Here is a 12,115-nt window from a genome sequence, read left to right as displayed (position 1 = left end):
CGAGTCACCTATGATTCTGACGATGTGTTCATCCAGTCCTCTCTGCCTCAGCACCTCCAAGATGTGCAGATGACTGATAAAGTCAAATGCACGCGCAAAGTCCACCAACACCACGGCCAACATCTCGCCACTCGCCCTACTTTCCTTCAACAACCCTCCCAGGATCATTAAGTTTTCCGAACATCCAGGTGAGGAAGTAAATCCTCTCTGTCGCGGGTTGATGGGACACGCCCGCGCCAGCCTGTTTGTAAGGATGCGAGAGTATAGCCTCAATACCAATGACCCGATGGTAAGTGGCCTCCACCCAGACGCCTGGGTGCGCAAAGCTGGGTCAGAGGTTTTGGGTATCAAAGTGGTCCTGCACTTCTTGAATGGCTCAGGCAGGGTACCCGATGTCAACCATACAGAAAAAGTACGACCAAGTTTCGCACCGGTGGGATCCCACTTCTGTAATGCCGTCTTAGTGATCCCATCTGGCCCTGCTGCCGTTCCAGTTTTAATATTCCCAAGGTTTTCGCATACCTCAGCCGCTGAAATGAGTGACCCGAAGACACCATTGTCCGCTTTTCCCTCCGAGCAAAACTGACCAAGACCATGGAACTTTTCAGTCACTCTCCACCGATTTTTGAATGCCGAAGCAATCTCAACCGGCGGGCGAGCATCCGACCTGTCCCCACTGCCATCTAGAATAATTTTTGCCAAAGTGGATCTTTTGTACTTATACAATTCCTGTATCCTTCGGTATTCTATTGTCCTTGGCACTATCCTTCTTTCACTTGGCAGTGTGGCCTTGGGCTTCACCGAACGGTCCAGTAGACTCCGGCACCCGGGTTTCCTTCCCAACAACTGTTGCAGCTCCAGGGCGGACGAATTGAGCAAGGCAGGATCTTGCTCCACCCCCCTTAGGGATAGGGTGACTTCTCCAATTCTTACACCATCATCGGTACCACCGCTCAGAAGCTCCTTCCGAAGGATATCACGTATCCCGCTTTGGGGTGTTGATGGTGTAGTCGGCTTGGACAGCATACTGATGGGATTTCTCCCACCAGCTGCTTCCTGAAGAATGCCACTTGGCGGCCCTCTCAGCCCCAGTTTTCGTCTTTTATGCCTCACCTGTTCTAGAGATTTACCCAACTTCATCGCCATCTTACTGTTCATGTACTTATCCCCAGCCAACTCGTAGCTCATTCGAGTTAATTCGTTTAACTCCCATGCCTTCCATCCTCTACCATCATCCACTTTCACCTTTTGGATTGCTGCCTTCTCCCCCTCATTTTCTTGGCAATAAAGAGCTACGTGTTTGTGTCGTTTGTGTTGGGTCAGCCCCATTGCAGTCGTGAACCCTCTTTCACATAGACCACAGACCCAGTCATAGCCAGCCTCCAAACGGGTCTCTACCGGTCCCTTGCACTTAGGGACATGGCAGGAAATGGAGTGGCAGTTGTTATTTGACTTGCCACACTTTCGACACACATACACAACCGAGACGCTTGAGTGTTTCACCGCGAAATGCTTCACCACTTCGCCGACCGTCTTAAGTTGTGTTCCACATAACTCGCAGCTCAGTTCTACGACAGGGAGTGATATCAGCAGGGTACTAGTGGTTGATGGCCTCTCCGATCCTTCAGCTGGGGTAGCACATTTTTCTCTCCCAAAATCTCCATTGACAGGCTGTGGTGGCGTCACGACACTGCTGCCCCCATCCCGCGATGCTAGAGCAGGTGTCTTTAATTTGCCGACACACTGAGGCGCCAGTGAGCCCACGTCCCCCCTCGCGTCCGCGGTATCGGGGGGATCTGGGTCCACGGTCTGAGGTTTACTGTGGAGGGCCACGGGTCGAATAGATGTTTTCTTAGGGTAGGGAGCACCCCTGTGGTGCTCCTCTCCCAGCGGTTCGGAGCCCCGAAACCGCCATTTTGCCGCCTTAGCTTTTCGATTCGTACTCTCGTTATTCTCACATCGCTCCTCCAAGCTTTGCTGCTCACATCCATGCCCTTGGGGTAGCACGGATGGATCCATGGTTGATAACCCAGTCTGGACCCTCTGGGGTGGGAAAGCCTTCGAACTCATTCCCTGGTCTTCTAGTGGTTAGGATTCGGCCACCACTAGATAAATATGAATTCGTTTTTCCCACTAACCCAGTTTCTTGGGTTTATTCTTTGAGACAAGCATATGCTACTGGCAGGATCAACCAGGTAGCCCCTCACAACGTAGAAGTTGTACCTGGGTGCGCTAAGCGGAAGACGGCCCGGGCACGGCCCTATCCCGTCAGGGGAGGAGGCCCGGTCGCAATCCACCGCACACCCAGCGGGAGGCCCTGAACTGCCCGCGGCCGGGGGCCGCGAGTGCCTGGGCGCCGCTCGAGAGGTCTCTTTTCTAGCTGGAGGGTTTAGTAGGAACCGCACAACCGAGCCAACATCAGGGTGTGAGAAGCACGTGTCTCTGGCGCCGGTACGTTGCAGGGTGGACATCACTCCTGGCATCGCTGCCTGGGTGAGCCACTCCCCGCACCGGAACACCAACGTAGGGCCACTGGGTCAGACGGGTCGTCTTGGTATCGCTCAGCGAGGCTCGGCTGGAGCATATCGGGGAAGCGGGGTGAACCGTCTCCGAAAGGGGCTCCACCGATAGAGGCGAATCCACATGGGGCTACTTTGTCTGGCGTTTTCATCACCGTTTCCACCACTCCCCTGAACGGGGGTGGGGTCCGATGGAATTGGAGGGCATAACCCTTCTCTAACGTCTGTTCTAGCCAGCGTGAGAGGGTACAGCTTCGTTGCCACTGCCAGCAATGCAGAGAAAGCGGGTGCGCACGAAGCTGTGGTGCGTCCAGTAGGAAGGACCTGTATTCCTCTATGGCCCTCGCCGCCGCTATTCCCCAGCACTGGGTTGGTGGAATAGCCCAAGGCGGGCCCCCCTTGAAAGGGAGAGGACACATCAGCTCGTTCTGGGTGAGTCGGGGGCTTTGATACGTTAGTTACGACCGTAACTCCAGTAATCTTGCCCTCCGTGAACGCAGCACGGTTCTGAACTGCACTGGCTGAGGCATTGGCCTGAGACAGAGCGCTCTCACCGGAAAGCGATTGCGTCATCGTGTCATTGTCTGACTGAGACTGCTGCTTGGAATGAGACTCATCCTTTACAGAACTCAACAGGATCTGAAAGGTGTGATCTCTGGCTGATACCACACGGTGGTGCCACAATGCCTCTTTACTGGTCTTAGGCTGCTGTTCAACGTGTGGTGAGCTGCGCTCAGAGCCATGGGCATTGATACGTTCAGAATAAGCCGGAGGCGTCCATACCTTGGTTATACCTGTAACCCCGGTATTCCCGCTCTCCGTGAACGTCGCACGGGTCTGATCTGCGCTGACTGAGGTATTAGCCTGCAGCAAGGCGTCATTCCCGGCTAGCGGCTGCGCCTTTATGTCGCATTGGGACAGAGACGACTGCCTGCTATGTGAGACCTTTACTACAGAGCTCCTAGGAGTCTGTAGTAAGAGATCTTTATTAGGTGAGCTAAGGCTGCGCCTTGCTACCTTTACCCTTTTCCTCTCCTGAACGCGCTCAGCTACGCACTCTTGGTGGGTTGAGCTACACTCAGGATGGTGAGGGAGAAACATAGAACGTGAAGTGTTCTGTACCTTATGGAATAAATGTCCTTCTTTGACAATGTCAGTGAGAACCAGCTCTTTATTCACATAATCAAAAACACCCTCCACGCCCTGAACAGTGGGGTGGGGGGGAACAGTAGGCTCATCTGCGTCACACGCCGGGCCATCTTCCGTTCTCTCCCCCTCGCCTCGTCATAGATGCCGCCTTTTGTGGGAGACCTTCTGGTGCTGCCAGGCTGGCTTGGTGACGACCTCTGTTGCCAGCGGGACCTTCGCTGCCACCGTCGCTGCTGGAGGGGCCGAGCCCGCTCTCCTGCCGCCTGTGGTGGGCGCCTGTCGCCTGGCCCGTCGCCTCCCAGTAGCCCTACTGGGGGCGTTCGAGGTGGATGGATTGGCTGGGGCTCTGCTGGCCTTCATCGCTAAAGGCAGATGTTTTGCCAGGTGCCTCCTCTCCTCGTCCAACCTGGCGATACGCTCGGTTGCGTCCTTCACTGCGAGGCCAAATAGGCCCTCGCTGGAGACGGGGGCGTTGAGCAGTGATGCCCTATCGGTCTCCTTCATGGCTGTCATTGACAGCCAGAGGTGCCGCTCTGTGACCACCGAGGTGGCCATGGTCCTGCCCGCGCATATGGCTACCGCCTGCGTCAGGTGGAGGATGGCTCCGGAAATCCTAGAGGCCTCCTCCACTTCCTCGCTGGTCATCTCAGACCTTCCCGTTGTGAGACGGGATAGGGAGGCCGCGAGGAGGGCGATGTTGTTCGCCGCTGCTACGCTCTGGGCTCCCAGCGTAAAGGATTTCTCAGCCAATTGTGCTGTGAACCTGTCCTTTTGCGCTGGCAGAGTGGCCTTCTTGGAGGCTGCCCAGGGACTCGAACCCGGCACTAAGAACGCCGTCATGGCGCCTTCGAGCCTAGGGATTCCCTTAGCTGCCCACTCATAACCGTTCACTCTGGTGAAAGGAGTATACGCTCTGGCCGGCGAACGCGCCGCCAGAGGTGTTCCCCACGAGCCCTCGACATACTTGCCAAGAGAGGGCAAGGCTGGAGCCATTGGCTCAGCTGCTCTCCTCGGCTTGGAGTAAGGGCCGCCTTCCATCTGGTCCACCTCCATAGGGAGGGGAACTGGAGGCAGCGCAATCTCGAGTCGGGTGGCCGCCTTCTCAATGAGTTCGGGAAAGTCCGAACGCAGAGAGGCTGCCGCGAGGACAGGGCTTCTGACCTAACAGAGCCCATGTCGTCATCGCACAAAGACCCTTCGGACCTCGCGCTCTCCGATGGAAAGGGGGTCTTGAAGGCAGGCGCCAGAGGTCTGGATTGTCCCACTGGGATATCCATCTCGGCGCCCTCTTTGTCATCCTCCGATTCCGCACTGTCCGACGATGCCTCTGAAGCAGAGGCGAGTGTGGACAGTACATCATCAAGAGGGACGTCCTCCTTAAAAACGCCCATCGCTGCTTCCTCTCCTTCACAGGAAGGAGGGCGCAGGAGGCGCAATTAGGAGGGTTGTCGAGACCGTCCTTGGCATGCTGCGGCCCCAAACACACGAAACAAAGGTCGTGGGGGTCCGTGGTAGCCATGGTGGTGCACCGACACAGGGCCCTTAAAAGGGCCTTTGGGGGTGGGAAATTCCCTGGTGTGCTCATCTTAGAAGACGTTGACGGCTGGCAGTCAACGACGAAATTCTTCCTGAGTCTTCGTAGGCTTCTTCACTCTAGTCTTCGTAGGCTTCTTCACTCAAGATAATGGGAGGCAGATTGAGGGAACGGGTCCCTTTATATAGGGGCACCTGTGCTCCCATTGGCTGACAGGTGTGTGCATAATTTTGCTTCAGGCTGTTCTGCCCTAGGGCAGAGGGTAAACCACTAGGAGCAGAGCTCCCCTATGGGGCGGAGCTCCACGATATAGAACCAGCTCTTTATTCACATAATCACAAAACACTCCCTCCACGCCCTGAACAGTGGGGTGGGGGGGAACAGTGGGCTCAATTGCGTCTTGCGCCGAGCCGTCCTCCGTCCTCTCCCCCTCGCCTCGTCATTGGTGCCGCCTCTTCTGGGAGACCTTCTGGTGCTGCCAGGTCGGCTTGACGGTGACCTCCCTCGCCGGCGGAACCGTCGCTACCACTGTCGCTGCCGGAGGGGCCGAGCCCGCTCGCTTGCCGCCTGTGGTGGACGCCTGTCGCCTGGCCCGTCGCCTCCCTGTAGACCTACTGGGGGCGTTGGAGGTGGACGGAATAGCTGGGGCTCTGCTAGCCTTCATCGCCAGCGGCAGATGTTTGGCTAGGTGCTTCCTCTCCTCATCCATTTTAGCGAAACGCTCTGTTGCATCCTTCACAGCGACCCCAAATAGGCCCTCGCTGGAGACAGGAGCGTTGAGCAGCGAGGCCCTGTCAGTCTCCTTCATGGCCGTCATGGAAAGCCAAAGGTGACGCTCTGTGACCACCAAGGTGGCCATGGTTCTGCCTGCGCATATTGCTACAGCCTGTGTCAGGTGAAGGATGGCTCCGGAAATCCTGGACGCCTCCTCAATTTCCTCACCGGTCAACTCCGACCTACCCGTTGTGAGACGGGATAGGGAGGCCGCGAGGAGGGCGATATTGTTCGCCGCTGACACGCCCTGGGCTCCCAGCGTGAAGGACTTCTCGGCCAGCTGTGCTGTAAGCCTGTCCTTTTGCGCCGGTAGGGTGGCCTTCTTGGAGGCTGCCCAGGGACTCGAACCCGGCACTAGGTACGCCGTCATTGCGCCTTCGAGCCTAGGGATTCCCTTTGCTGCCCACTCATGACTGGCCACTCTGGTGAATGGGATGTACGCTCTGGCCGGCGAACGCGCCGCCAGAGGTGAGTCCCATGAGCCCTCGACATATTTGCCAAGGGAAGGCATGGCTGGAGCCATCGGCTCAGCCGCCTTCCTTGGCTTGGAGTAGGGGCCGCCTTCCATCAGATCCACTTCCACAGGGAGGGGAACTGGGGGCAGCGCTATCTCCAGTCGATTGGCAGCCTTCTCAATGAGTTCGGGAAAGTCCGAACGCAGAGAGGCCGCCGCGAAGGACAGGGCTTCTGATCTAACAGAGCCCGTGTCGTCATCGCCCAAGGAGCCCTCAGACCTCGCGCTCTCCAAAGGAAAGGGGGTCTTGAATGTCGGCGCCAGAGCTCCGGATTGTCCCACTGGGATATCCATCTCTGTGCCCTCCTTGTCGTCCCCCGAGCCAGCACTGTCCGAAGACGCCTCTGAAGCAGAGGCGAGAATGGACAATACATCCTCTAGGGGGATGTCCTCTCTAAAAAACGCCCAACGCCGCTTCCTCTCCTTCATAGGGAAGGAGGCGCAGGAGGCGCAGTTAGGAGGGTTGTCGAGACCTTCCTTGGCATGCTGCGGTCCCAAGCACACGAAACAAAGGTCGTGGGGTCCGTAGATGCCATGTCAGTACATAAATGCCATGTCAGGGTAAACCACTAGGAGCAGAGCTCCCCTATGGGGCGGAGCTCCACGATATAGAACCATACTTGTGCAGATATTGTGTGTGAAAAAGTGTTACCAAATGAATGTTCATCAAAACCTAATTAAATTTTGGGGGAAAGTTTCTTACAACAAAAATAAAGAGCCAATTTTGTGAATTCCACGTTTGGAGCCAGTCGCTTTTTTGAAAATGTGTTGCCAGAGGAGTCTGAATACTCGCTAAATATAGCGACAAAGTCGCTAAGTTGGCAACACTGTATGCATAGATAATAAACAGAGAGTAGCAGCAGCATAAAAGAGGGAGTGGGGTGACAATGCAAATAGTCAGGGTAGCCATGATTAGCTGTTCAGGAGTCTTATGGCTTGGGGGTAGAAGCTGTTAAGAAGCCTTTTGGACCTAGACTTGGCGCTCCGGTACCGCTTACCGTGCGGTAGCAGAGAGAACGATTAGTTACCGGAGTGTAACTCCAGTTCTATGAGTGGAGCGGAGCCCCATAGGGGATCTCTGCTCCTAGTGGTTTACCCTCTGCCCTAAGGCAGCAACAGCCTGAGACAAAATTATGCACACACCTGCAGCCAAGAGGAGTACAGGTGTCCCTATAAGAGGGGATGCCTCCCCTCAATCAGCCTCCCGAGATATTTATCTTCAGCGAGACTAGAGAGGGTCGGCAGGGCCTTAAGTCCTATGTTTAGTCGTGCACAAGAGGCCGCCATTGTGAACATGGTTTTGGCCAATAATTGTATCAGGCTACGAGAAATCCAAGCCAATATCATCAATGATGACAATATTTTCAATAACATCCAACGAGTCTCTCTGTCAACATTAGGTCGAATCCTAAAGAAAAATCAAATATACATGAAGCAACTGTATCGGGTACCATTTGACAGAAATTCAGAGAGTGAAACATCTGCGCAATGAGTATGTGGAGGTATGCATTGTTCATCTGACTATGGTGTGGTATCATGCACTGCTCATAATGTTCTGTCACAAAAAAAATACTGTGCTATAGATATTGAATAGCATCCTATTTTCTTTACAGTTTTTTTGGATTGCTTACACACTAAAATTAAAAGTAGTACACTATTAGCAAAACGATTAGTTACCGGAGTGTAACTCCAGTTCTATGAGTGGAGCGGAGCCCCATAGGGGAGCTCTGCTCCTAGTGGTTTACCCTCTGCCCTAGCCTCTTAAGGCCCAAGCTGTTTTTTTACATGCATTTTTTATTTCTCTTTGCTATTTGGGCTTATTGGAACCTAATTAGAATAAAAACTAAGTATCATCTTTTGATACGATGTACTTTTAGAGAAAAATGATGTCCACATATGTGGATTCATGGTCCGAATTTCCATAAAACACAAAGTCACCTTTGTGTAATAGAATGAAAAACTCTTCATTTCTGCCTTGAACACAGCAGTTTTTTTCCTGACTGTTTTTTAATGTATTAATAACACATACACATATTTTTTGAACATGTTTTGACTATCGGAGAGTAAAAATAATATGGAAACATTGCATTTTTGCCCATTTTGGACAGTTAAAAATAGTGTTTGGAACATTTGATATGCTGCAAAATAGTTGCAGGATGACATTGTATGTCTGTAACAAAATATAAAACATTCAAAGCATTTTAAATAGTCACTCTTGCATTAGGCTACTAATGTGTTTTGAACATCATAGTGAAAAAAATAAAAAATAGTAGGTGAGTAGCTCATGTGACATTTTGCATTGGTAATGTAAAAAAGGGAACATGTTAAAGGCTGCGATAACTGAGCACTGAAGGACCAGGCCTGCTTTCAGAGGCCCAGAGGTCACCTGATTGATTGACCTTCACTGAGTCGGAGAACATGGAGGAACCAAGGAACATGTACACACCTTGAGAATCACTGCCATCACTTATGTGTGAAAGGCTGAGTAACAGTTGCGCTCGGTTTACAAGCACAAGAACACTTTGCAGGTCACTACAACGCACTCGGGTTCTTCCAGTGCAGCCTAGTTGTCTGCAGCGCATTGCATTCTTCAGGCCGATCATCTCTGGGAGGTGGGCATTAGCCCTCCTACGGACCGAGACATGGGGCAACTCTGTCACGTGACGTTTCACTCCCTGGTTTGAATCTTCCTCTGACTGTGTCGAAAGGTCTGCATCTGCACCGTGATGCTGGGCCAAGAGGATCTTAGCCACTTCCATGCGGAACTGAAGGAACTGGATGGGTCTTGTCTTTGGTCCAGCACATATTGCATGGTCTTTTCGGTAGAGTAGCCAGCTGTTGGCTAAAGCCAGATCCGTGAAGTGCATTACCATCCGCATTGTCCACTTCTTAGTACGGGTGCTCATGCGATAGTAACTTATCATTCTATCCATCAAATCAACTCCACCCATCTTGATGTTGTACTCACGGACAATGCTTGGTCGCGAGACAGTGACATATTGTTTCACTTTCTTGTCCCAGCGCTGGCAGGTGTCTTCAGGCTGTGTACCATGAACAACAGACATCAGCAATACTGGTTTGTTGTCGTACCACTTCACTACACACAACTTTCCATCTTCAGCGGAAACTTCTGATGAGGTACCTCTTCCTGCGTTTTTCATGGCTTTGTCACTGGGTAACTTATGCTTCGCTTCAGCGAGTCGGTTCTTCATTATTGTACCAGTCATGTACAGCTCTTTCTCCATCATTCGTTACGCACCTTTGATGGTGGTGAAGAACCGGTCACAATACACCTTTGTGTCACGATGCAGAGTTTGGCACAGACGCTCGATGACTAAGCTTCCCAAACTCAGGCCCTCTGGTTCTTCGACCTTCTCAATCAGTGAACCTGTGCCTTGATACAGCTCAAAGTCAAGCACAATGCCATCTGCTGTAGCACAAACAAAGTTCTTTATGCCAACTGGGTTTGGCTTCATTGGCAGATATTGTCTGCACGGACAGGCTCCTGTGAAAGGAATCATCTGCTCATCAATAGATGCGCAATCAGGTCGATTCAGAGACAAGCAGCCTTGCAGAATCCGATCCAGAAAAGGCCTCACCTTCCAGAATTTGTCCAACATTCTCAGGTCTTCTGGCACATCATGATCAATAACCACTTTTATTGCTCCCCTCAGTTTGAAGAATCTGGCACGTGTGAATTTGTCAGTGATGGCAGTGATTTTCAAGGCTTTGGACCAGTACATCCTAATGGTTGGGTATCGGATGCAGGACATCAAAATACAGGCACCAAAAAAGTGGTAAACCTCATCTACTGTCATGTTAAGTGGCTCCCCACTCTTATACAGTGACATATTAGAGCATTCTGCAATCGTCATCATCAAATCTCTATCTATGTACTGTTCAAAATAGTCTAGTGGGGTCCAGCCATGTCTGTCTAGATCAGTTTGGTCCTGATGCTGATACTGTCACGATCGTCTTGTAGCGAAGTAGACCAAGGCGCAGCGTGTGAAACAAACATGACTTTATTTAATTAAAGTTTCTAAATACAAACAAAACACGATTCGTGAAGTCCACGGTTAAACATACCGACACGGAACAAAACCCACAACACCCAAGGGAAAACATACAGTTTAAATATGGCTCCCAATCAGAGACAACCAGCCGACAGCTGACACTCGTTGCCTCTGATTGGGAGTCACACAGGCAAACATAGACATAGAACAACTTAGAATACCCAACATAGAAAACGAACACATAGAATGCACACACCTGGCTCAACATATAGAGTCCCAGAGCCAGGGTGTGACAGTACCCCCTAAAGGCGCGGACTGCGACGTCGTCTAAACAAAACCCCAAACAGGGAGGGCTGGGTGGGCATTCCTCCTCGGAGGCGGCTCCGGCTCCGGCCTTGACCACCACCCCTCCATAATACCCCCGTAGCGCCCCTGGTCCGGTCTGACCCCGCTGGCTGGATCTGGACTGGACATTGACGGAGCGGATTGCTTACGCTCCGTTGTGGAGCAGCTGACCGGTCTTACCAGGCTGACGACTCGCACCCCTGGCTTGGTGCGAGTGGCAGGAACGGGGCTGAACCAGGCTTACGACTCGCACCCTGGCTTGGTGCGAGTGGCAGGAACAGGCTGGACCAGGCTGGCGACTCGCACCCCTGGCTTGGTGCGAGTGGCAGGAACAGACCGGGCCGGGCTGGTGACTCGCACCCCTGGCTTGGTGCGAGTGGCAGGAACAGGCCGGGCCGGGCTGGCGACGCGCACCGTAGGTTTGGTGCGAGTGGCAGGAACAGGCCGGGCCGGGCTGGCGACGGAGCAGGGACAGGCCGGGCTGGGCTGGCGACGCACCCCGTAGGCTTGGTGCGTGGAGCAGGGACAGGCCGGGCTGGGCTGGCGACGCACACCGTAGGTTTGGTGCGTGGAGCAGGAACAGGCCGGGCTGGCGACGCACACCGTAGGTTTGGTGCGTGGAGCAGGAACAGGCCGGGCTGGGCTGGCGACGCACACCGTAGGTTTGGTGCGTGGAGCAGGAACAGGCCGGGCAGGGCCGTCGACGCACACCGTAGGCTTGGTGCGTGGAGCAGGGACAGGCCGGGCTGGGCTGGCGACGCACCCGTAGGCTTGGTGCGTGGAGCAGGAACAGGCCGAACCGGGCTGTGGAGACGGATAGGAGACCTGGATTGAAGAGCGGCCACCACCCGTCCTGGCTGAATGCCTACCCTCACACGCTCTGTGTGTGGCATCCGCACAGGACGTACAGGGCTGTGTACCCGTACTGGCATAACAGCACGTGACACTGGAGCAGGAAATCCGGGACCGCGGAGAGGCATTGGAGACCACGAGCGTTGAGCCGGCACACTCCGTCCTGGCTGCATACCCACCCTCGCACGACACGTGCGGGGTGGTCGTACAGGACTATGCCGGACTACTCGTGGCACAGTACGCCGCTCCGCATACCGCGGAACCTGCCCCGTCCCATGCTGCCATGCCTGAGCACGGGAAGTTGGTTCCGCTCTCCATCCAGGCTCCGCGAACCTGCCTTCTGGCCCCCCAAACCCGGTGGCCTCCTCTCCAAATCGCCCTGTGGCAGCCTCCTGCTGCCCAGCCGCCCATGGCG

The sequence above is a fragment of the Coregonus clupeaformis genome, chromosome 14 (assembly GCF_020615455.1).
Source record: "Coregonus clupeaformis isolate EN_2021a chromosome 14, ASM2061545v1, whole genome shotgun sequence".
NCBI classification, from domain to species: domain Eukaryota; kingdom Metazoa; phylum Chordata; class Actinopteri; order Salmoniformes; family Salmonidae; genus Coregonus; species Coregonus clupeaformis.
This window is presented reverse-complemented; position numbering follows the sequence as displayed.